Source organism: Bufo gargarizans, chromosome 2 (genome assembly GCF_014858855.1).
Source record: "Bufo gargarizans isolate SCDJY-AF-19 chromosome 2, ASM1485885v1, whole genome shotgun sequence".
NCBI classification, from domain to species: domain Eukaryota; kingdom Metazoa; phylum Chordata; class Amphibia; order Anura; family Bufonidae; genus Bufo; species Bufo gargarizans.
Window position 1 is genome coordinate 40,669,344 of NC_058081.1, and position 25,421 is coordinate 40,694,764.

Here is a 25,421-nt window from a genome sequence, read left to right on the forward strand (position 1 = left end):
AGCTCTGCATTTACTGACTGCTGGGTGTCTCCACAGGTTTAATCACTACACTGTGTTAGCTCTTCTATGCCTCACTAGTAGAATCTCAGCTTTGCGCAGTGGCAGTATCATAGCCCATGAGATTTATCCGAGGCGTGATTATTGCTAGTTGAAAACTTTTCCCAATACCCTGCCATGATGACTTAAAATACAGTCAGCATTGGCAATTTTTGTTTTGGGTTATGCTGTGAAAACTAGAGAACCCGTTTGTTAAAGGGATACTAAACCGTAAAAAAACATAAATAACACATTTAATCCACAGTGCACCTACATCTATAAGGTGCTCCTATAAGCAGTTTCTCTGTCCCCGCTCTGCCACAGAATGGTCAGGTGCATGATAGAGACACTCTCCACAGGAGATAGGCAGGGCCAGCACACCAAAATACAGGAGTCCCTGCTCTTACGCATCTATAATTTAAAAGTCCCAGCTAAATGGTTGACTCCATATATATCTCCAGTGTTTGGGAATACCACTGTATATGTAACTTCTATTCTGCTACTTTATAAATTGTCACTGCTGGGTCTTGAACTCAGAACCTTATGTATTGGAGAAAAAAGCTGTAGGCAGTAAGCCACAGAGTCTATTACTATTAAAAAGTGGATTTTTTCTGACTAAGGCCTCTTTGACACTTGCGTTGTCCGGATCCGGCGTGTACTCCACTTGCCGGAATTACACGCCGTATCCAGAAAAACGCAAGTGTACTGTAAGCATTTGAAGACGGATCCGTCTTCAAAATGCTTTCAGTGTTACTATGGCAGCCAGGACGCTATTAAAGTCCTGGTTGCCATAGTAGGAGCGGGGAGCGGTATACTTACAGTCCGTGCGGTTCCCGGGGCGCTCCAGAGTGACATCAGAGCGCCCCATGCGCATGGATGACGTGCCATGGTATCACGTGATCCATGCGCTTGGGGCGCCCTGACGGCACTCTGGAGCGCCCCGGGAGCCGCACAGACAGTAAGTATGCTGCTCCCCCGCTCCCCACTACACTTTACCATGGCTGCCAGGACTTCAGCGTCTTGGCAGCCATGGTAACCATTCAGAAAAAGCTAAACGTCGGATCCGGAAATGCGCCGAAACGCCGTTGAGCTTAAGGCCGGATCCGGATCAATGCCTTTCAATGGGCATTAATTCCGGATCCGGCCTTGCGGCAAGTCTTCAGGATTTTTGGCCGGAGCAAAAAAGCGTAGCATGCTGCGGTATTTTCTCCGGCCAAAAAACGTTCCGTTCCGGAACTGAAGACATCCTGATGCATCCTGAACGGATTTCTCTCCATTCAGAATGCATTAGGATAATCCTGATCAGGATTCTTCCGGTATAGAGCCCCGTCTACGGAACTCTATGCCGGATCCGGACAACGCAAGTGTGAAAGAGCCCTGAGAACCTCAATATTTTTCCATGAAGCAGGTACTAGTGCATGGTATAGTAAAAGGTGAAGCTATGGGGAAAAAAAAGGAAACGCAGTCGGTCAGAAAGTTATGACTTCAATCACTCTGTAGACAGCCCGGATAGCTCAGTCGGTAGAGCATCAGACTTTTAATCTGAGGGTCCAGGGTTCAAGTCCCTGTTCGGGCGAGACTCTTTTGGTCAAGGGAAAAACACATTAAAAAAAAAACAACACATTATTGTCATGAAGGTAAGGCTCACTACACTCACTACAGTAAAAAAAAAATATAAACTGTCTGTTTTGTATGGCCTTGTCTTGCATCAGTATGTGCTGGACATCTATCCGTTTTTAATGGTTGTTTTTCATCTGTTTTGCATCAGTTTCAATTGGTCGTTAAAAATGGATACATTTCATTGTTTTTGGGACTTTTTTCCCAGTGTAAATAATATTCCCCATACTGTCCCCCATTGTAAATGTTCTCCATAGTGTCCCCCATTTTTAATGTATTTCCATACATAATGTACTGGGATCTACAGATAAATCTCTTTCTATATACCAGTGGATTGTATGCGTGTTTTTAAGAGGATAAAAGTGGAAGTATGTATTTTTTTTTAAATTAATTTCTAAAAATTTAATAAGGACACAAAATAAGCAACAATTAGCAGCGGGTCCTGAAGCGTTAAGCCACAGAGGACAATGCTACTAACAAAAAGATTTCCTTTGCCTAAAAACCTTAAAGGGGTTCTGCACTTTGTTTTAACTGATGATCTATCCTCTGGATAGATCATCAGTTTCTGACTGGCTGGGGTCCGACAACCGGGACCTCCGCCGATCAGCTGTTTGAGAAGGCAGAGGCGCTCCAGTAGCGCCGCGGCCTTCTCACCGTTTACCGCCGGCCCACTGACGTCACGACTAGTATCAACTAGCGTGGGCGGGGCTAAGCTCCATTCAAGTGAACAGAGTTTAGCCCCGCCCACGCTAGTAAACAGTAAACAGTGAGAAGGCCGCGGCGCTACTGGAGTGCCGCTGCCTTCTCAAACAGCTGATCGGCGGGAGTCCCGGGTGTCGGACCCCCGCCAATCAGAAGCTGATGATCTATTCAGAGGATAGATCATTCAGTGTATAGTGATGGACAGAGCACTCAAAAGAAAGCCGGGACCATGTCATTTGAACAAATAATACACTATGATGTGATTTATAGTACAAATAAATAATAGTGTATTATTTGTTCAAACCACATGGTCCCGGCTTTCCGTTGAGTGCTCTGTCCATCACTATACAAGTGGCAGATGATGTTTAAAGGATAACTGTCACATATTTTTTTCAATATTAGATTTTGGTGATTAATATCACCTTGTTTGCCATGTTTTAACTTTTGGCTCTTTAGTAAATAACTCCTAAAAACCCAAAAATCGTCACAGGTCTGTGCGGCGCATTGCTATAAGCATAAGCAATGCGCCGCACAGACCTGTCAGTTACAAGAATAAGGAGCGCCCGGCGGCCACAGCGCATGTAAGTATATTGCTGCAGAGTAACTAACCATGGCAGACAGGACTTCAGTAGCGTCCTGGCTGCCATGGTAACCGATCGGAGCCCCAGCATTACACTGCTGGGACTCCGATCGGAACTGCGGCTGCCACCAATGATGGGGGGGTCCGCACTGCCCACCAATGATTTTAATACCGAGGAAGGGGGGGGGGTGTGCACTGCCCACCAATGATTTTAATACCGGGGAGGGTGCACTGGGGACTGATGGAGATGGGACTGGGGGCTGGTGAGAGGCACTGGAGGCTGCAAAGGCAAAAGGCAATGAAAGGCAAAAGATAACAGTACACAAAGAAGACACATAAATTAATGCTCCACAATCCAGCCACTTCCTAAAGTGTATGTGATAGAAGGAGGAGGAGGGCATGTTTAAGTGTGGAGAGCAACCATTGGTTGAGGTGCAGAAGCTAGTGCACGAGGAGCTCAATGCATTGTGGGTAGTGAGGGCAGGCGGGATTAGCCTCAGGGCTGTGGGCAGTGGCAGCCATCTTAACAGAATAGTGAAATTGCAGTTTTATGCAGACTGGTTGCTAAGAGCTGAATCTTCTGAAATATGGGGTAAGCCAGTCGAATAGTTAGGGATTCTGGAATATCATTGTAATAGTAACTACATATATGAAAATTGAAATTAGGGTCCAAATGTGACAGTTATCCTTTAACACTGACAAATGTAAGGTTATGCACATGGGAAGGAATAATTTTCAAGTCACCTGTACATACTAAATGTATGTGAAAATTCTAGGAAGCAGATACTAGTGCACAGAATGGTAAAAGGTGGAACTATAAAAAGAAAGAAAACACAGTTGGTCAGAAAGTCATGACTTCAATCACTCCACAGAGAGCCCGGATAGCTCAGTCGGTAGAGCATCAGACTTTTAATCTGAGGATCCAGGGTTCAAGTCCCTGTTCGGGCGTTAGCTTTTTAGGATAAGAAATCAAACACGTTATTGCCATGAAAGTTAGGTATATGAGGCAAAGGATCAAAAGTGATGAGAAAAATGAAGACTGCGAAAAGGGACTAGGAAACTAGGTTGCATCGACCCACTTGGAGAACACCACAAAAGCTAATTTAGGAGCTAAATACTTGCCTCTTTGACCATTTTTCTTATGGGAAGATTTACAAAGAACCGATTACATCTTACAGATGACATGTACAATGATAACAATGGAGATTAATGTTTTAGATAGATAGAGGGTGGTGGGCCTAACCTGACTTAGGCAGTGGTGTCGCTAGAAGTAGGTACCACTGGCTCCCCAGGGAACGGCGACATTTAACTTGTCAGGGGGTAATAATTCAATTAAGAATTATTAATTATGGTCATAAAAATAATTAACCATAAAAAAATAAAATTTGTCATAAATTCTTAAAATCATGACCTGGTGAATTGTAGACAACCTAATTGATACAATTCGCATCTATTTCCGACTATTTCCTCAGATAAATAAGTTCCTTTGACGTGAGCTGACGTTAATGATTAAAATGTAGCTCTGCATTATACAATAATACACAGGTTTATTGGTTACAAGGTTATAAACATATATAAGTAAATAAACACAATGATACATGCAAATGAATATATATAGCATTAATATAAAGCATTACAAGCTTAACAATACATGTGAGTGGAAATAACTTGTCACCTTATAACCAAGCTATTATTAGGTTAGGATATTGAAATAGGAACATAGGTTATATACATTACCTCTGTTCAGAGGAAACCTCATGAAATCAGAATGGGCATGTCTAATCCTAGACATCAATATAGAATACTAAAATACATTCTGCCCCCCCTAACCAACTACACATCACATGACCTAAAGGATGGGCATATCCATCCAAGGATATAACTTAGAAGAGATAACTGTATCCTTCCGCCCCATCCTGGACTATTTTCACACATATGACTGAAGTGGGAAGGACTTGAAATAAGTCTTTCCTGTGGGAATTCATCACTTAGCTTAGCGAAGAATGTTCTATCAATATATATATATATATATATATATATATATAGGCAATATTATTTAATATCCTAAGACTACATCTCAATATGGAGATGATCAATTAATTAATGTATTTATTTATTCGCCAATCTAGATGGTATAATTTCACCCACACTATCAAATTAGTCTTAATAAAATGAAATATCATTTTCTGTGTCTCTTACCAAGTCCTAGTAGGAATCTACTGGGTGGTCCATCATAGCGCATCTCACCATGGTTTTCATCTTGATAAACCCCTCTAGAGTGCTTCACTTCTCTCTCCCCTTCTTTTTTTGTGTCTATCTTTGTGTGGTTTATGACCACAAACTTATCAGTTAGACACACCTTCCTAGTTTGGAACTTTCCAATCATTTTTGGATGGGCGTGACCATTGATAAAAATGTGACATCATAACCTTACCCAGAATGCACTTTTGCCACTGTTGTAATGTCACCTACTGATACCTAGGTGGCACTGCTGTATAAGCTATTTGCATCATAGTATAAAGGGTTAACTTATGCAATCCTGAATAAAATGTATTCTATACATTTGACCTTAGAAGCTTTAATTCAAAGCTATAGGGATTAATTCTGACACTTGTAGCAATTAGAGACAGACCTCTAGGCGTCTCTCTGAATGTTTCTCACACTGTTGATTTATGGATCATAATGATATTGTTTTCTCACAGAGATATCAGTACCTCCTGTCATACCAAAGATGTGATTAATTGTTACAAAACACACATCTTTACAGACACTCTTTTAGAGACAAATATTCTCCTAATGAGAAATATATATAATATACTGGATACATGTTGTCTTCGTGACATAACAATATAATATAATATAAACAAACATATATATATATATATATATATATATATATATATATATATATATATATAGGAAACGAAAAAAGGACAGCACTCCAAGTAAAAGTGATGATGATTTAATCACCCATGTGCAGGCCTGCACATGGGTGATTAAATCATCATCACTTTTACTTGGAGTGCTGTCCTTTTTTCGTTTCCTATTGATGGGGTAAGCTGCTACATCCCTGGACATAGCACCCTTTTTGTATTCTGGTGCCGCCATTGCTTTCCTTTTTTATATATATATGTCCTACTGATTGTCTTATGCTAAGGACTAACTAAGGCTCATTAAATGAATACATGCATATTATATATTTTGCTTCATTAATAAATGCCTAATTGTATAGGTAATTATCACCAGCTGCATAGAGCTTAACTTTATCTCCCGTCATAAATTTATAGGAGAGGCCTCTTCTCAGACTGGTACATTAATGAGAAGAATAACACTGAAGAGTAGAAACCTTTTTACACAGAAACCTTTGTGCGACCTTACTTTGGCCTACTCAAGACATACAAAATTGCAAATATAGTCGAGCATGGCTCTTAAAGGCAATGAACATTCATCTTGACTACAATGAATTAGATATCAATGCATTTACCTATGAAAAGGCACAACAAACTGTATCCATATCTACACTTTTTAGGGGCCGTTATGTATACGGCGCTATTACTGTCAGGGGCACTATTTCCTTGTCATAATTAGTTTTGGGCACACTATGTGTGGCACTACCCACATAGTGTGGTTCTAGTATTTTCAGGAAGGCTATCTAGGGAAACTACTGACGCAGAGCTAAAGTGGACAAAAGAGTCAGTATTTTATGTCAATCTTCAGCTCCCTATAGCCCGGGGCAACAGCCCACCCACAATGTATGCATGGACTATTAGCATATCCATTCCCAGAATCACCAGCTCTGCATTTACTGACTGCTGGGTGTCTCCACAGGTTTAATCACTACACTGTGTTAGCTCTTCTATGCCTCACTAGTAGAATGTCAGCTTTGCGCAGTGGCAGTATCATAGCCCATGAGGTTTATCCGAGGCGTGATTATTGCTGATTGAAAAGCTATTCGTTTTTTTGTTGTTATTTTCTGAATCTGTACTAGTTGAGGAAACTCTACTGGTGCTTGGGTTAGAGAGATCTTACAGGGTCCTCCTTGCGGGGGACCCTGGGGTCTACGAGTTTGATTGTGGGTTGGCGTGTTTTTGACCTGCAGGATGGCTCAAGGATTGGAAGATACAGTGCGACTTCTTGTTGCGACTGAACATCGGAAGGAGGTTGGTTTGGACCAGATCGTGCATGATGTCTTGAAGAAACTGGATTACCTTAAGGTAAATCAGGTATTGGGGTTACAGGATTTTCCTCGCCAAGGCATTTATGATATTACCTTTGTTTCTGCAAGCTTATGTGAACGCGTGTTCATGGATCTGAAGAAGATGAAAGAAGAAGGACAGAATGAAACTTTGAGGAAAGTATCAGTGCAACCGCTTTTTGAGAAGAAAAAAGTGACTGTTATTGTTCATATGTACAACCCCAAGGTACCTGATGAGGTTGTGAGTATGTTCTTGGCAAGATATTGTGCAGCTTTGGAATTTGTGGAGAGATTGAGGAACAAGCATGGTTATCTGAACTGTAAAAGGAAGTACTTGGTTCGTTTGAAACCGGATGTTAATATGCCACATGGTGTTAAAAGTATACCCAACACATTTTCTATTGGAGGAGAGAGAGTTTGCTAAATATTTTAAGAGGGTTGGTTTTAGGAAGGCACAGGAAAAAAACAGGAAGGATGCTGTTCTTGTATCCAAGCTGGAAGCATTATATAAATTTAGACAGATAGGATTAGAAGTGGATCAAGACATTTTGCAGATTAAAGAAGAAATAAAGGCAAATCTTAAAAATAGAGGGAAGAATATAGTGTATCAGGCAAAAATACAGCATATGGAAGAAAATGAACAGTGTTCCCGATATTTTTTTTAAAAAGTGTTTTAGACCCAAAGGTTGTTTTCAGTCTGTTTTAACATCAACAGGTGAAGCAACCGGATCTGATATGGTGAATGAGATTACCGGCTTTTATAAAAAATCTTTTTAGTAATGAAAGTAAAGCTAGCAAAAAAGAAATAGATGACTATTGTATGATTCTAGAAAATAATATCCCTGATGAGAAGATTTGTGTTTTAAATAATGAGGTGCAGGAGGAGGAGGTCAAAAGAGCTGTGGAGAAGATGGCAAGAGGGAAAACTCCAGGCTCGGACGGCCTCCCCGCTGAGTTTTATAAGGTGTGCTGGGATTTTATTGGTAAGGAGGTAATTCGGGTTGTGCAATATGTTTTTAACACAGGTATTTTATCAAATTCTATGAAGAAAGGTGTTATTACGTTGGTGCATAAGAAGGGGGATAAAAGAGATATAAAAAACTGGCGCCCGATATCCTTGTTAAATAGTGATTACAAAATTGTTACCAAAATCATAGCGGATAGGATGTCAGAAATGATTGGCTTGATGGTAGGGGAGTATCAGATCTGTGCAGTACCGGGTAGGAGAAATTCTGATAATTTGATGCTTTTAAGGGATATTGTGTATCATACAAATGTTAATAATGGGGTTTTATTGGCTGAATCTATTGATTTTGAGAAGGCATACGACAAGGTTTCTCATAGGTTCATGTTTGCGGCACTTGCACGCTTGGGGATTCCTGAGAAGTTGTTGCTAATTATAAAGGGGCTTTACCAAGGTGTTACCAGTCAGATTTTGATTAATGGTCATGTTGGGGAGAATATTAGGATATTATCTGGTGTGAGGCAGGGATGCCCGCTGTCTCCAATACTTTTTATTTGCATTATGGAAGCTCTACTGAAAAATGTGCAGAGGGACAAGTGTGTGGATGGTTTTCTGATCCCTGGTAGCAATGGAGGAACTGTGAAGTCCCTGGGCTACATGGATGATGTGGTCTTTATTTGTAGTTCACAAGCAGATTTACATAGGGTTAATTTGCATACAAGAATATTTTGTTGTATAGCAGGGATGTCAATTAATTGGAGTAAAACTCAGCTATGTAATTTTGGTAGGAAGGTGGATGTGGAGGTGGAAGGTGTGATCCAAAAGAATGAACTGAAAGTACTGGGGATTGGTTTTAGTAAAGATCTTAAAGGAGAGAGTTGTTTCAAAGAATTGGAAAAAAAAGTGGATATGAAGATAAATTTTTGGAAATTGAGAAATTTGTCGCTGAAAGGGAAGATTTTAATTATAAAGACTGTGATTCTCCCGTTACTACTGTATACAGCAGTGATCTTTCCACCTACACAGTTATGGACTAAAAGGATGACAAGAAAGCTTTTTGTGTTTTTTTGGGGATCAAACATTGAGAAAGTGAAGAGGACAATTGTAATGAGCAGTAGCAGAATGGGAGGATATGATTTTCCGAACATTGACTTATTTCTAAAGATGCATTATTTTTTAAATGTTTTTAAGACTTTTAAGCGCTCTTTTAGAACGTTTCAAATGTGCAGATATTTAGCAGGATGGCTTTTTATCAAGTGGGGCTGGTGTGAGAAGGATTTGAGGAGACCAATGTCATTTGTACTGCCTTCCTTCTATGTGGTCCTCAAGTTCTTTAATGATCAGTATGAACTAAGCTCTTTGGGTAACCCTGAGAAAGATAAAATTATGCAACATTTCAAAAGTAAAGAGGTTTTATGTGATGTGCCATTCTGTAATATCGGAGAAAACAAATTTTGAGCAGCTCTCACCTGCCAAGGATTCCACTGTTGTAGCACGGAACAACTCCTTCACCCGAACCAGGAGAAATACGGAAATATAGAGAAAAAGAGATTTTGTCCAGCTTGTACTTGTGGTAATCCAAGGCTTCTTTATTGAAAATTCAGTATAAAATCCAGGTACAGAAAGCAGAGTCTACATGTTTCGGGCACAATACAATCTTAGCCCTTACTCATGACTGTTTCAAATACACTGTGAGTTACTTTTGTAGAGAGGAGGGGGAGGGTCTCTCACCTGAAGTAATCAGGCTGAAAATTCAACCCCTCCCTTCCACAAATGTGTACATAGGTAAAAACATGCCAAAAGACAATTCATATGGTCCATAAAAATAATAAATTGAAGGAAATGGGAAATAAAGAAAGAAAAGAAGAGAAATAAGCCGTTAGTTAATACTGCAAAATTAGATCCAGTTTCTTGTTTAAACCTTGAGGCTGGCGACTTTCAAGTCGGAAAATCCAGTATGATTCTCTGTTTAAGAGTTTCCTTTTTCTGTCACCACCTCGTGTTGGTTTTTTAACCTTTTCAATGCCTTGCACTGACATATAGGAGACATCACCACCATGTACCATGGCAAAATGGAGACTTGCCGCAGATATGTTGCAGTTTTCATGGTACGGTATGTCTGATATATGTTTTCTAATGCGTGTTTTTATTGCATTTGTGGTACATCCCACATATTGTAGCCTGCAATTTGTGCATGTTATGCAATAAATCGCATAGGTGGTATTACAATTTAAAAAGGATTTTATTTTGAAAACCTGGCCGTTAATACTGGATTCAAAGTTTTGACAGATCTTCATGTATTTACAACGAATGTAAATGGAGTGACCGCATTTATAGTTTCCTGTTGTTGATAACCATGTGTTTTGTGTTGTTCGGGATTTGTCATTTTTAAAGAGAGAGATGGGCTGACTGAACTGGCTATGGTGGGTGCCTTTCGGGCTGCACATTTAATGCCATTGTGTACCATAGATGCCCATGTTTTGTCACACGCTAGCACTGGGAAGTGTTTTCTGACAATGTCACAAATTTGAGTGTATTCCTTACTATATTGTGTGACAAAAATATTTTTTCTTTCTTGGTTGGATATCTCTCTGATTTTTTGTCTCTGTTTCTACATGTGTGTTCAATAGTATATTCCTATTCATATGTTGAATGTCTCTGCTGCATTTCTTCATCTTTTTTTTCGGAATATGCTCTATGTGTTAGTCTACTTATGATGTTTTGCGCCTCTGTTTCATATGTCGACTCGTCACTGCAATTTCTTCTAGCTCTAATTAGTTCTCCTTTTGGTATATTTCTGATGGTATGCATGGGATGGCATGATTGTGCATGTAATATTGTATTGCCTGATGTTGGTTTTCTGTAGGTGCTGGTGTATATGGAGGCCGCGGCGGAGTCTCCCCTGAGGCGGAGATCCAGGAACTCAATGTTCCTGGCGCTATGTTGAACGGTAAATTGGATACCGCTCACACATGCGTTCAGATAGTCTGCAAAAGATGGTATGGCCGCCACATCACCAGACCAGATAAAGATCAGGTCATCGATGTAACGGCCATACATTCTGTAATATCATACAAGCAAGTAAGACGTGGAAACTTTTTAATGTTTTTGGTCTAACAAATAGACAAAGAGACATTGTTTGGTTGTCATTACATAGCCGTCTCCCAACCAGAGCATTGTTATATGGTAGAGGGATTCCAGTGACAGATAAATGTCCAAGAGTGGGTTGTGGAGGAATTGAGGACATTCAGCATGTTTTTTGGAGCTGTCCTTTTGCCAGACAATGTTTTAAGATGTTAGAAAGAATTTTTATAGCGCTTTTAGGTCTTTCCAATTTTTCGTTTGAATGTGTTTTAGTTGGTCAAGATCTCAAAACCCCAAAAGAAACACGTATTTATTGGATTATTTTTAGTATTTTTAAAGAAGTTTTATGGGATATGAGAAATCTTCTAGTTTTTAAGCATTTGTCTCTTTCTCCTGAAGATTGCAGAAGTATTTTTTTATCAAGATTGTTTACAGTTTATCTGGTTGACAAGAAAAGAAATGGAGAAGATAAAGCAGAGGATATTTGGAAGATTACGCAATGGAAAAGACTTATTTGAGGTATCTTGACTAACAGTTTTTGGTTTAGGAATTTCCCGATGATGTTTCTTAAGGCCTCGATTATGTGATTCATTTTGCTTGAAATGATGTGAGATTATCGAGAGTCTTTGAACTGAGGAAAAAAAAATAAAATAATCCGAGGCGTGATTATTGCTGTTTGAAAACTTTTCCCAATACCCCGCCATAATGGCTCGAAATACAGTCAGCATTGGCAATTTTTGTTATGGGTTATGCTGTGAAAACTAGAGAACCTGTTTGTTAAAGGGACACTAAACCGTAAAAAAACATAAATAACACATTTAATCCACAGTGCACCTACATCTATAAGGTGCTCCTATAAGCAGTTTCTCTGTCCCCGCTCTGCCACAGAATGGTCAGGTGCATGATAGAGACACTCTCCACAGGAGATAGGCAGGGCCAGCACACCAAAATACAGGAGTCCCTGCTCTTACGCATCTATAATTTAAAAGTCCCAGCTCAATGGTTGACTCCATATATATCTCCAGTGTTTGGGAATACCACTGTATATGTAACTTCTATTCTGCTACTTTATAAATTGTCACTGCTGGGTCTTGAACTCAGAACCTTATGGATTGGAGACAAATGCTGTAGGCAGTAAGCCACAGAGTCCATTGCTATTAAAAAGTGGATTTTTTCTGACTAAGGCCTCTTTCACACTTGCGTTGTCCGGATATGGCGTGTACTCCACTTGCCGGAATTACACGCCGGATCCGGAAAAACGCAAGTGTACTGTAAGCATTTGAAGACGGATCCGTCTTCAAAATGCGTTCAGTGTTACTATGGCAGCCAGGACGCTATTAAAGTCCTGGTTGCCATAGTAGGAGCGGAGAGCGGGGGAGCAGCATACTTACAGTCCGTGCAGCTCCCGGGGCGCTCCAGAGTGACATCAGAGTGCCCCATGTGCATGGATGACGTGCCATGCAATCACGTGATCCATGTGCGTGGGGCGCCCTGACGTCACTCTGGAGCGCCCCGGGAGCCGCACGGACGGTAAGTATGCTGCTCCCCCGCTCCCCACTACACTTTACCATGGCTGCCAGGACTTCAGCGTCTTGGCAGCCATGGTAACCATTCAGAAAAAGCTAAACGTCGGACCTGGAAATGCGCCGAAACGACGTTTAGCTTAAGGCCGGATCCGGATCAATGCCTTTCAATGGGCATTAATTCCGGATCCGGCCTTGCGGCAAGTCTTCAGGATTTTTGGCCGGAGCAAAAAGCACAGCATGCTGCGGTATTTTCTCCGGCCAAAAAACGTTCCGTTCCGGAACTGAAGAAATCCTGATGCATCCTGAACGGATTTCTCTCCATTCAGAATGCATTAGGATAATCCTGATCAGGATTCTTCTGGTATAGAGCCCCGACGACGGAACTCTATGCCAGATCCGGACAACGCAAGTGTGAAAGAGCCCTGAGAACCTCAATATTTTTCCATGAAGCAGGTACTAGTGCATGGTATAGTAAAAGGTGAAGCTATGGAAAAAAAAAGGAAACGCAGTCGGTCAGAAAGTTATGACTTCAATCACTCTGCAGAGAGCCCGGATAGCTCAGTCGGTAGAGCATCAGACTTTTAATCTGAGGGTCCAGGGTTCAAGTCCCTGTTCGGGCAAGACACTTTTGGTCAAGGGAAAAACACATTTAAAAAAAAAAAAAACACATTATTGTCATGAAGGTAAGGCTCACTACACTCACTACAGTAAAAAAAATATATAAACTGTCTGTTTTGTATGGCCATCTTGCATCAGTATGTGCTGGACATCTATCCGTTTTTAATGGCTGTTTTTCATCTGTTTTGCATCAGTTTCAATTGGTCGTTAAAAATGGATACATTTCATTGTTTTTGGGACTTTTTTTCCCAGTGTAAATAATATTCCCCATACTGTCCCCCATTGTAAATAATGTTCTCCATAGTGTCCCCCATTTTTAATGTATTTCCATACATAATGTACTGGGATCTACAGATAAATCTCTCTCTATATACCAGTGGATTGTATGCGTGTTTTTAAGAGGATAAAAGTGGAAGTATGTATTTTTTTAAAATTAATTTTAAAAGGACACAAAATAAGCAACAATTAGCAGCGGGTCCTGAACCTGGGACTTTCTATATTTCAGCCAAGCGTTAAGCCACAGAGGACAATGCTACTAACAAAAAGATTTCCTTTGCCTAAAAACCTTAAAGGGGTTCTGCACTTTGTTTTAACTGATGATCTATCCTCTGGATAGATTATCAGTTTCTGACTGGCTGGGGTCCGACAACCGGGACCTCCGCCGATCAGCTGTTTGAGAAGGCAGAGGCGCTCCAGTAGCACCGCGGCCTTCTCACCGTTTACCGCCGGCCCACTGATGTCACGACTAGTATCAACTAGCGTGGGCGGGGCTAAGCTCCATTCAAGTGAACAGAGTTTAGCCCCTCCCACGCTAGTAAACAGTGAACAGTAAACAGAGAGAAGGCCGTGGCGCTACTGGAGCGCCGCTGCCTTCTCAAACAGCTGATCTGCGGGGGTGTCGGACCCCCGCCAATCAGAAGCTGATGATCTATTCAGAGGATAGATCATCAGTTAAAACAAAGTGCAGAACCCCTTTAATCATATTTTTCGCCATGTATCATTTCTTCCCAAGCACAACGTTCTGGTATCTACAGATACATCTCTGTACAGATAGTGCATTGTATAGCTGGTTTTTTGTAAGAGGATAAAAGCAGAAGTAAAATTTTATAGTTTTTTTTAGTAATCGCAAAAATAACAAAATAAATTACAATACACAAAATTGTCCCTTATAGAAGGAGAACAAGTAAAATAATGGAAGAGGCATTTCCATCAAACGACAGAAATGAATGCCTCCTGGCAGACCACACTGACTACAAAATTAGCGCCTCCTAGTGGACCACACTGACTAAAATGAACGCCTCCTAGTGGACCACACTGACTATAAAATGAACACCTCATGAGGGTCTGCTACAATAATGGGATCTAGTTTGCATTAGAAAAATACTGGTACAGATGAATCTGGATAGATTTGAGGCTTGGGCAGAGAAGTGGCAGATGATAGACAATAGGTAAGATGTCGCACTAAATGAAACTTGGACACCAAGGAGCTGCACCTGTCCAAACGAGATCACTCACTCGAATGGGGGGAGGGGGGGGAATGTATAGTGATGGACAGAGCACTCAAAAGAAAGCCGGGACCATGTAATTTGAACAAATAATACACTATTATTTATTTGCACTATAAATCACTAGGACTGGTGATTTATAGTACAAATAAATAAGTGTATTATTTGTTCAAACCACATGGTCCCGGCTTTCCGTTGAGTGCTCTGTCCATCACTATACAAGTGGCAGATGATGTTTAAAGGATAACTGTTTTTTTCAATATTGGATTTTGGTGATTAATATCACCTTGTTTGCCATGTTTTAACTTTTGGCTCTTTAGTAAATAACTCCTAAAAACCCAAAAATCGTCACAGGTCTGTGCGGCGCATTGCTATAAGCATAAGCAATGCGCCGCACAGACCTGTCAGTTACAAGAAGAAGGAGCGCCCGGCGGCCACAGCGCATGTAAGTATATTGCTGCAGAGTAACTGACCATGGCAGCCAGGACTTCAGTAGCGTCCTGGCTGCCATGGTAACCGATCGGCGCCCCAGCATTACACTGCTGGGACTCCGATCGGAACTGTGGCTGCCACCAATGATGGGGGGTCCGCACTGCCCACCAATGATTTTAATACCGGAGGGGGGGGGGGGAGGGTGCACTGCCTACCAATGATTTTAATACCGGGGAGGGTGCACTGGGGACTGATGGAGATGGTACTGGGGGCTGATGGCGAGGGTACCGGGGGCTGGTGAGAGGCACGGGAGTGGCACTGGGGGCTGATGGAGAGGCACTGGGGGCTGCAAAGGCAAAAGGCAATGAAAGGGAAAAGATAACAGTACACATAAATGAGACACATGAATTAACGCTCCACAATGCAGCCACTTCCTAAAGTGTATGTGATAGGAGGAGGGCGTGTTTAAGTGTGGAGAGCAACCATTGGTTGAGGAGCAGAAGCTAGTGCACGAGGAGCTCAATGCATTGTGGGTAGTGAGGGCAGGCGGGATTAGCTGTGGGCAGTGGCAGCCATCTTAACAGAATAGTGAAATTGCAGTTTTATGCACACTGGTTGCTAAGAGCTGAATCTTCTGAAATATGGGGTAAGTAAGTCGAATAGTTAGTGATTCTGGAATATCATTGTAATAGTAACTACATATATGAAAATTGAAATTAGGGTCCAAATGTGACAGTTATCCTTTAACACTGACAAATGTAAGGTTATGCACATGGGAAGGAATAATTTTCAAGTCACCTGAAAATGTCACGAACTATGGATCCGATCGCTCCGGATCCCACAGCTCTGACGTAGTGGTCTGTGACGGAGTCTGCGCACACACAGAGACCTCACGTGACCGGGGTATTACCATTCGGCTAACACCCCCCACTACACTTCGGTAACTGCCACCACGTGGGTTCCCGGTCCACGAGCCGACTATCCGGGTCATTCACTATCACACAGATCAGTGGATGAACCGGATATCACTTACTGACCAACCGCAGTCAATCACCCCCAGCTACAATTCCTAAATGCAATTTAACTAACTACCTGGTAACGTCTCTTCAAAGGCAAGGTACGTTGTTCAGCAGCTTAGAATATGGAAGACTTGGCCACTTAGATTTTATAATCTTTAATAAGCGGTAAAAAGCAGTGCATACAAGTCTAATGAAAATGACTGTAAATCTACAGAATAATAATAACAATATAAATAATCACGACAGTTCAAATGAAAGGGAAAAAGATGAAAGAATACTTAGTTTCTCTGGAGGGTTTCAGATGGTCGTTCATATGTCCTTTTTGAATCCTTGCAAACCCCTTTTCAGTATGTATCAGGGGAGACCCTCAAAGTTCTTCTGATACAGGGATATGCCGTCAATGTCCAATTAAGTGTCTAGTGATGTTCCATGGGTCTCTCTCCTCTGTCCTTGTGCACAGATTTTTATGAACTCTCCCATGGGCAGGAGACTTACTCCTGTCAGCCAATGGCAGCAGAGGGACTGTGAAGCCTAGGGATTGGCCCCCAAGTGTTTTATGACCCCATCAAAGTTCAGTTCCTACAATGAGGATTATACTTAAGCCCGTATCTCCCTGATACATCGGCATATTTTTATACAGAATACATATTTGCGATCCTTATTTATTTACCTACAGAATGAGACCACACACGGTAATGCTGGGACCTGTAGTTCTTCTACCACCCATAGGTCAGCTACAGAATCACATCCTCTAGTCATATTTGATACCAAATTAACCACAATACTCTGTAGAGCCTGGATCTGGTGTCAGAAAGGGCATAAGTTGATTCATAAATGAAATATGAAAGTGGACTGGTTTTATGCCCAGAGCTAATTAAGGGCTATTAGCTCTCCTCAAACTAGACCTGGAAATTAATGACGTCACGCTCCAGCCAGGCTTGACAGCGAGCTGATCTCATCTTATAGGACAGGATGAGCTGGGCCTGGTATAGCCTTTATGACCTTTTATAGCTGGCCTCAAAGAGTAGTGGTAATAAAAGTGTCCATCTATATCATAGGTAACCCAGGCTTCACGAAGATGAGAGTTCACAGTTTTTTTTACATAGGCCAGAAGCATATAAGATGGCTACCCAGAGGAATTATGTATGTATGCAGGCACAACCTGTACATACTAAATGTATGTGAAAATTCTAGGAAGCAGGCACAGAATGGTAAAAGGTGGAGCTATAAAAAGAAAGAAAACACAGTCGTTCAGAAAGTTATGACTTCAATCACACTGCAGAGAGCCCGGATAGCTCAGTCGGTAGAGCATCAGACTTTTAATCTGAGGGTCCAGGGTTCAAGTCCCTGTTCGGGCGTTAGCTTTTAGGATAAGAAATCAAAAAAACAGCATGCTATTGCCATAAAAAGGCTACAGTATTCTGTGAATCAGCTTCAGATGCTTCCTAGTCTTAACTAGGAAGCATCTGAAGCTGATTCACAGAATACTGTATAATGCGTGTGCTCTGTACAGTATTAGAATGTATTTGCTCCTATGCATAATAACTTCAGAATTTAATTTCTACTGAAAATACCTTTTACCAAACTCTGGTTCGGTTTTGATGGATCAGGCAGGCAGTTCCAGCGACAGAACTGCCTGCCGGAATCGAATCCTGTGCCGTAAGTGTGAAAGTACCGTTAGTTGGTTTTTGTCTCATCTGAGATCTTATATTGGGGTTCTGATGATCTGAGGTCTGATGGGGGTCTGACAGGGGCGTACATAGAAATCACTGGGCCCCATAGCAAGCATCTGAATTGGGCCCCCTAACCCCGCCCATTACCCACCCCTGGCCCGTCCCACCTCCTGTCCTGGCTCCTCCCATGCCACACCCCCATTAAAGAATCCCTAATGCCCCCCAAAATGCCCGGGGGGAGGAGTAGGAGAGCACACTGTCCACTATGAGCCCCCCAAACCCTTAATGCCCCCCAAAATGCTCAGGACAGTGTGCTTTCCTTCTACTCATCTCCCCCCTGGGCATTTTGCTGTAATGGGGGCATTAGGGGTTGGGAGGCAGGAGGCTCATAGAGGACTCAGGGGGGGGCGGAGAGACTCAGAACAGTGTGCTTGTCTCCTACTCCTCCTTCCCCCTGGGCATTTTGGGGTAATGGGGGCATAAGGGGGGCTCATAGAGGATTCAGGGGGGGGGGGGAGGCTCATACAGGACAGAGTAGGAGGAAAGCAGACTGTCCTCTATGAGCCCCCAAACCCTTAATGCCCCCCAAAATGCTCAGGACAGTGTGCTTTCCTTCTACTCCTCTCCCCCTGGCATTTTGGGGGGCATTAGGAGTTGGGGGCTCATAGAGGACTCAGGGGAGGGGGCTCATAGAGGACAGTGTGCTTTCCTCCTACAGTGCCTGGAGTGGACAGATAGAAAGGGAAGGAGGCGGAGCGGAGCCAGAGGAGACCCCCAAACATAGAGGGGCCCCCCCCCCCCAGACTGTGACTTACTTCTTCAGGCCAGCCAGCCAGGGACACGGACGGTGCACACTGCTCAGTCACCCTCCTCAAGTCACTTCAGATTCAGAATCTTCCGTACTTCCTCCCTCTCCTTCTGGCTCAGTCAGCACTCAGCTCGTCTCTCCTCAGCTCAGGGGGCAGGGCAGGCACTGACTCTGGTGGGGTGACAGCCGTCGCCGTCGGCGAATTTCGAGTCGATTCTCCCGCCCGCCCCCTTGCGCCGCCCACTGGCCAATCAGCAGTTGCCTCAACAGAGAGTTGCCTTGTGCTGATTGGCCAGCGGCTCGAGCGCCGGGTCAGGAGGAGGGTCAGGTCACGTCTGAGACAGTCTCAGGTCAAGGGGGGGCCCGGGGGGGTGTCTGTACTCTGTGCAGAAGATAAGATGAGTTGAGAAAAGCAGCCGGTCATGAGTGGGCGGGGCCAAATAGGATGGGCGGGGCTTCCTCTGCGCTACGGGCCCCCCAGTGCCGCGGGCCCCATAGCAGTGGCGTGGTCTGCCTCTATGGGCGGTACGCCACTGGGGTCTGATATGAAGTATGATATAGGGATCTTATCTGAGGTCTGATATGGGGGTCTAATCTGAGGTCTGATAAAGATTAGGAGTCTAATTTGGTGGTCTGATGAAAATATTTATTTTGTAAAATTTGTATTTCTGATTTACCTCCTCTAAAACCTTGGTGTGTCTTGTAAAGCACAAAATACGGTATTTACCATTGTGGTGCACCATGCCTTACCATCCCTTCTAGAGAACAGAAACATCTTTTTGGTGTCCGGGGGACCCAGTGTAGCAATGGGCCACCCCAAACTCAGCCACTGCACAGTAAGTTCATATCTGATCTCTTGTACTGAACTGCATCATCATTATGCAGTCTGTTACTACTGTGTAAATATACTATCCCTTTCTAAACTCTCCCTTTCATTCTCTACTTCTCCAAGATGATCCACCTCTGCTGTAAACTCTGACCAAAAGTCAATGGGCCAGATTTATCACGACTCTGACAGCTCACTCCACTTTCACATATGGCTAAAGTCAGTTTTAGCCAAGTCAGATTTATGATCGGCCCTTTAAGACTGTAATAAATGTGGTTTGACGGTAGCAGTTTATCCGTCAGTAAGCAGCTTTACAAAAGTCGCACATCTTTATGAAAAAGTCGCACATCTTTATGAAAAAGTCGCATGTTCTATTAAAAAGTCTCATAAGATAAGCATGGTCCTCACTGGAGTGAAATTGCGCAATTTTTTGTGACTTTTTTGCAACTTTTTTGCGACTTTTTAAATAGTCTCAATAGTAAATCTGTCTAGAGATTAATTTACATAAGAAAACACGCCCACTTTCAGAAAACTGGCGAGCATAGCACAGAGCAGAAAAAAGTCGCAAATTTTTGCGCAGTTTTAGTGATTGCGCAAAAATGTGCGACTTTTTCACTCCATTATTCTGACTTGAGCTAATGATAACTCTGGCCCAATGTGTCATTGGAATGTTGACTTTTGTCACTATGTAAATACTTTCATTAGTTTTCCTACAAGCCTGGATAGCTCAGTCGGTAGAGCATCAGACTTTTAATCTGAGGGTCCAGGGTTCAAGTCCCTGTTTTTCCCCATTGTTTGTTAATTAAATAGAATAGAACCAGATAGACAAGATGCGACCTAGTGTAAGCATATTTTTGGCCCGTAAGTGATATACTTGGTCAAAGGTGCGAGTATTTAGCTGCTAAATTAGCTTTTGTGGTGTACTCCGAGTGGGTCGATGCAACCTAGTTTCCTAGTCACTTTCGCAGTCTTCATTTTTCTCATCACTTTTGATCCTTTGCCTCATATGCCTAACTTTCATGGCAATAACTTTTGATTTATTATCCTAAAAGGTAACGCCCGAACAGGGACTTGAACCCTGAACCCTCAGATTAAAAGTCTGATGCTCTACCGACTGAGCTATCCAGGCTCTCTGCAGAGTGATTGAAGTTATGACTTTCTGACCGACTGCGTTTCCTTCTTTTTATAGTTCCACCTTTTACCATACTGTGCACTAGTACCTGCTTCCTAGAATTTTATTCAACTAGAATTATAGTTGAATGGGTCCGCAAACCACCATATACCTTAAACAATAGAACATGTTGTATCTTTTATAGTGTGGAGGCATGGACCAAAAAAACCATTAAAGCGCTTCCGAGTGCGTCCGATCCATGCCTCCGTTCTGCATCGCTCCCTATCTTAAAGATTGGTGACCGCAATATGGGCACGGAATGCCTATGGTCGTATGAATGCACGACGGACGAGAGGGGGACTAACTCTGCCTACTTGTGCCAGCCCTGCCTACTTTCCTTTTGAACTCACCAACACAGGGTTGGATTGGGGGATCCTCTGGTGGGCCCAGGATCTGATACCATCCTTGAAGATTCAGAATAATAAAACCCATTTGGCTTTCTTTGGAGTCAATCACTTGCTACTAGGGTCTAGTTCTTTAATTTAAAACCTATTCAATATTATTGATGATGAGGGTTGGGTGTCGAGAATAACAGGCTCTGATGGGCCCAAGGAACCGCAGCTCGACCCTGCACAAACAACATGAGGCCACTTTTAGATCTTCTTTCCAGGGCCACTCTGCCCCCGATTTCTGTTCCTGTAATTTTTTCCATCTCTTTACACAACATCTCAAGAGGGAAGATTCTTCTCCTCAAACCTTTTATGCAATTTTTACCTGTATGCATTGATTATTTGGTATATTTCATATCATGGGAAAAAACTGTGGCAGCTACCATTTCCTATTTGACTATGACAGGCTGTTTTTTTTTTTTTTTAAAGGGGTTGTCCCACAGAAAATATTCTACAGTTTTCAAACCAGCACCTGGATCTGAATATTTTTGTAATGGCATGTAAGTAAAAATTTTGTAGAGCTCCACCTACTGTTTGCTCTTTTTCTTATTTCTTTGTCCGGCTCTCTGAGATGGCCGCACATGCTCAGTTTCATCCTTTAACTGCCTTCTGGGCTGTGATAGGGAGATCATGGACACGCCTCCTGAGCTGTGATAGGGAGAGAGTTGAGACACGCCTCCTGAGCTGTGATAGGGAGAGAGCTGAGACACGCCTCCTCAGTGGGCTTAGCCTCAGGGCTGTGGGCAGTGGCAGCCATCTTAACAGAATAGTGAAATTGCAGTTTTATGCAGACTGGTTGCTAAGAGCTGAATCTTCTGAAATATGGGGTAAGTCAGTCAAATAGTTAGTGATTCTGGAATATCATGGTAATAGTAACTACATATATGAAAATTGAAATTAGGGTCCAAATGTGACAGTTATCCTTTAACACTGACAAATGTAAGGTTATGCACATGGGAAGGAATAATTTTCAAGTCACCTGTACATACTAAATGTATGTGAAAATTCTAGGAAGCAGGTACTAGTGCAAAGAATGGTAAAAGGTGGAGCTATAAAAAGAAAGAAAACACAGTCGGTCAGAAAGTCGTAACTTCAATCACTCTGCAGAGAGCCCGGATAGCTCAGTCGGTAGAGCATCAGACTTTTAATCTGAGGGTCCAGGGTTCAAGTCCCTGTTCGGGCGTTAGCTTTTAGGATAAGAAATCAAACACGTTAAACAAAACTCCAACACGTTATTGCCATGAAAGTTAGGCAACTGAGGCAAAGGATCAAAAGTGATGAGAAAAATGAAGACTGCGAAAGTGACTAGGAAACTAGGTTGCATCGACCCACTCGGAGTACACCACAAAAGCTAATTTAGGAGCTAAATACTTGCACCTTTGACCATTTTTCTTATGGGATTATTTACAAAGAACCGATTACATCTTACAGATGATATGTACAATGATAACAATGGAGATTAATGTTTTAGATAGATAGAGGGTGGTGGGCCTAACCTGACTTAGGCAGTGGTGTCGCTAGAAGTACAGTACAGACCAAAAGTTTGGACACACCTTCGCATTCGAAGAGTTTTCTTTATTTTATTGACTATGAAAATTGTAGATTCACACTGAAGGCATCAAAACTATGAATTAACACATGTGGAATTATATACATAACAAAAAAGTGTGAAACAACTGAAAATATGTCATATTCTAGGTTCTTCAAAGTAGCCACTTTTTGCTTTGATTACTGCTTTGCACACTCTTGGCATTCTCTTGATGAGCTTCAAGAGGTAGTCACCTGAAATGGTTTTCACTTCACAGGTGTGCCCTGTCAGGTTTAATAAGTGGGATTTCTTGCCTTATAAATCGGGTTGGGACCATCAGTTCCGTACTGGATACACAGCTGATTGTCCTACTGAATTGTCTTTTAGAATTTGTATTATTGCAAGAAAAAAGCAGCTAAGTAAAGAAAAACGAGTGGCCATCATTACTTTAAGAAATGAAGGTCAGTCAGTCCGAAAAATTGGGAAAACTTTGAAAGTGTCCCCAAGTGCAGTCACAAAAACCATGAAGCGCTACAAAGAAACTGGCTCACATGCGGACCGCCCCAGGAAAGGAAGACCAAGAGTCACCTCTGCTGCGGAGGATAAGTTCATCCGAGTCACCAGCCTCAGCAATCGCAGGCTAACAGCAGCTCAGATTAGAGACCAGGTCAATGCCACACAGAGTTCTAGCAGCAGACACATCTCTAGAACAACTGTTAAGAGGAGACTGTGTGAATCAGGCCTTCATGGTAGAATATCTGCTAGGAAACCACTGCTATGGACAGGCAACAAGCAGAAGAGACTTGTTTGGGCTAAAGAACACAAGGAATGGACAGTAGACCAGTGGAAATCTGTGCTTTGGTCTGATGAGTCCAAATTTGAGATCTTTGGCTCCAAACACCATGTCTTTGTGCAACGCAGAAAAGGTGAACGGATGGACTCTACATGCCTGGTTCCCACCGTGAAGCATGGAGGAGGAGATGTGATGGTTTGGGGGTGCTTTGCTGGTGACACTGTTGGGGATTTATTCAAAATTGAAGGCATACTGAACCAGCATGGCTACCACAGCATCTTGCAGCGGCATGCTATTCCATCCGTTTTGCGTTTAGTTGGACCATCATTTATTTTTCAACAGGACAATGACCCCAAACACACCTCCAGGCTGTGTAAGGGCTATTTGACCATGAAGGAGAGTGATGGGGTGCTGCGCCAGATGCCCTGGCCTCCACAGTCACCGGACCTGAACCCAATCGAGATGGTTTGGGGTAAGCTGGACCGCAGAGTGAAGGCAAAAGGGCCAACAAGCGCTAAGCATCTCTGGGAACTTCTTCAAGACTGTTGGAAGACCATTTCAGGTGACTACCTCTTGAAGCTCATCAAGAGAATGCCAAGAGTGTGCAAAGCAGTAATCAAAGCAAAAGGTGGCTACTTTGAAGAACCTAGAATATGACATATTTTCAGTTGTTTCACACTTTTTTGTTATGTATATAATTCCACATGTGTTAATTCATAGTTTTGATGCCTTCAGTGTGAATCTACAATTTTCATAGTCATTAAAATAAAGAAAACTCTTTGAATGAGAAGGTGTGTCCAAACTTTTGATCTGTACTGTAGGTACGACTTGCTCCCCAGGGAACGGCGACATTTAACTTGTCGGGGGGTAATAATTCAATTAAGAATTATTAATTATGGTCATAAAAATAATTAACCATAAAAAAATAAAATTTGTCATAAATTCTTAAAATCATGACCTGGTGAATTGTAGACAACCTAATTGATACAATTCGCATCTATTTCAGACTATTTCCTCAGATAAATAAGTTCCTTTGACGTGAGATGACGTTAATGATAAAAATGTAGCTCTGCATTATACAATAATACACAGGTTTATTGGTTACAAGGTTATAAACATATATATGTAAATAAACACAATGATACATGCAAATGAATATATATATATATATATAGCATTAATATAAAGCATTACAAGCTTAACAATACATGTGAGTGGAAATAACTTGTCACCTTATAACCAAGCTATTATTAGGTTAGGATATCAAAATAGGAAAATAGGTTAAGTATAACATAGTACATAAGGCCGAAAAAAGACATTTGTCCATCCAGTTCGGCCTGTTATCCTGCAAGTTGATCCAGAGGAAGGCAAAAAAACCCTGTGAGGTAGAAGCCAATTTTCCTCACTTTAGGGGAATAAAAAATTCCTTCCCGACTCCAATCAGGCAATCAGACTAACTCCCTGGATCAGCGACCCCTCTCTAGTAGCTATAGCCTGTAATATTATTACACTCCAGAAATACATCCAGGCCCCTCTTGAATTCCTTTATTGTACTCACCATCACCACCTCCTCAGGCAGAGAGCTCCATAGTCTCACTGCTCTTACCGTAAAGAATCCTCTTCTATGTTTGTGTACAAACCTTTTTTCCTCCAGACGCAGAGGATGTCCCCTCGTCACAGTCCTGGGGATAAATAGATGATGGGATAGAGCTCTGTACTGACCCCTGATATATTTATACATAGTAATTAGATCTCCCCTCCCCATCTTTTTTCTAAAGTGTATAACCTAACTAATTTTGATAATCTTTCAGGGTACTGTAGTTGCCTCATTCCAGTTATTACTTTAGTAGCCCTCCTCTGGACCTTCTCCAGCTCTGCTATGTCTGCCTTGTTTACAGGAGCCCATGTGTGGTCTTACTAGTAATTTGTAAAGTGGTAGGACTATGTTCTCATCA

General features: G+C 42.1%; 6 non-coding genes and 2 pseudogenes across 6 annotated transcripts; 7 read left to right on the forward strand and 1 right to left on the reverse strand.

Annotated features, from left to right (window-relative positions):
- Positions 1 to 87: 87 nt before the first annotated feature.
- Positions 88 to 244, forward strand: LOC122929778 (annotated as a pseudogene).
- A 1,295-nt stretch (positions 245 to 1,539) lies between these two features.
- TRNAK-UUU lies at positions 1,540 to 1,612 on the forward strand. Its single transcript has one exon. It is a non-coding gene; the product is annotated as a tRNA-Lys (tRNA).
- A 2,198-nt stretch (positions 1,613 to 3,810) lies between these two features.
- TRNAK-UUU lies at positions 3,811 to 3,883 on the forward strand. Its single transcript has one exon. It is a non-coding gene; the product is annotated as a tRNA-Lys (tRNA).
- Positions 3,884 to 6,814: 2,931 nt separating this feature from the next.
- On the forward strand, positions 6,815 to 6,927 carry LOC122929784 (annotated as a pseudogene).
- Positions 6,928 to 13,251: 6,324 nt separating this feature from the next.
- On the forward strand, positions 13,252 to 13,324 carry TRNAK-UUU. The gene has a single exon. It is a non-coding gene; the product is annotated as a tRNA-Lys (tRNA).
- A 4,239-nt stretch (positions 13,325 to 17,563) lies between these two features.
- TRNAK-UUU lies at positions 17,564 to 17,636 on the forward strand. Its single transcript has one exon. It is a non-coding gene; the product is annotated as a tRNA-Lys (tRNA).
- A 3,005-nt stretch (positions 17,637 to 20,641) lies between these two features.
- TRNAK-UUU lies at positions 20,642 to 20,714 on the reverse strand. Its single transcript has one exon. It is a non-coding gene; the product is annotated as a tRNA-Lys (tRNA).
- Positions 20,715 to 22,255: 1,541 nt separating this feature from the next.
- Positions 22,256 to 22,328, forward strand: TRNAK-UUU. Its single transcript has one exon. It is a non-coding gene; the product is annotated as a tRNA-Lys (tRNA).
- The last annotated feature ends 3,093 nt before the right edge of the window (positions 22,329 to 25,421 follow it).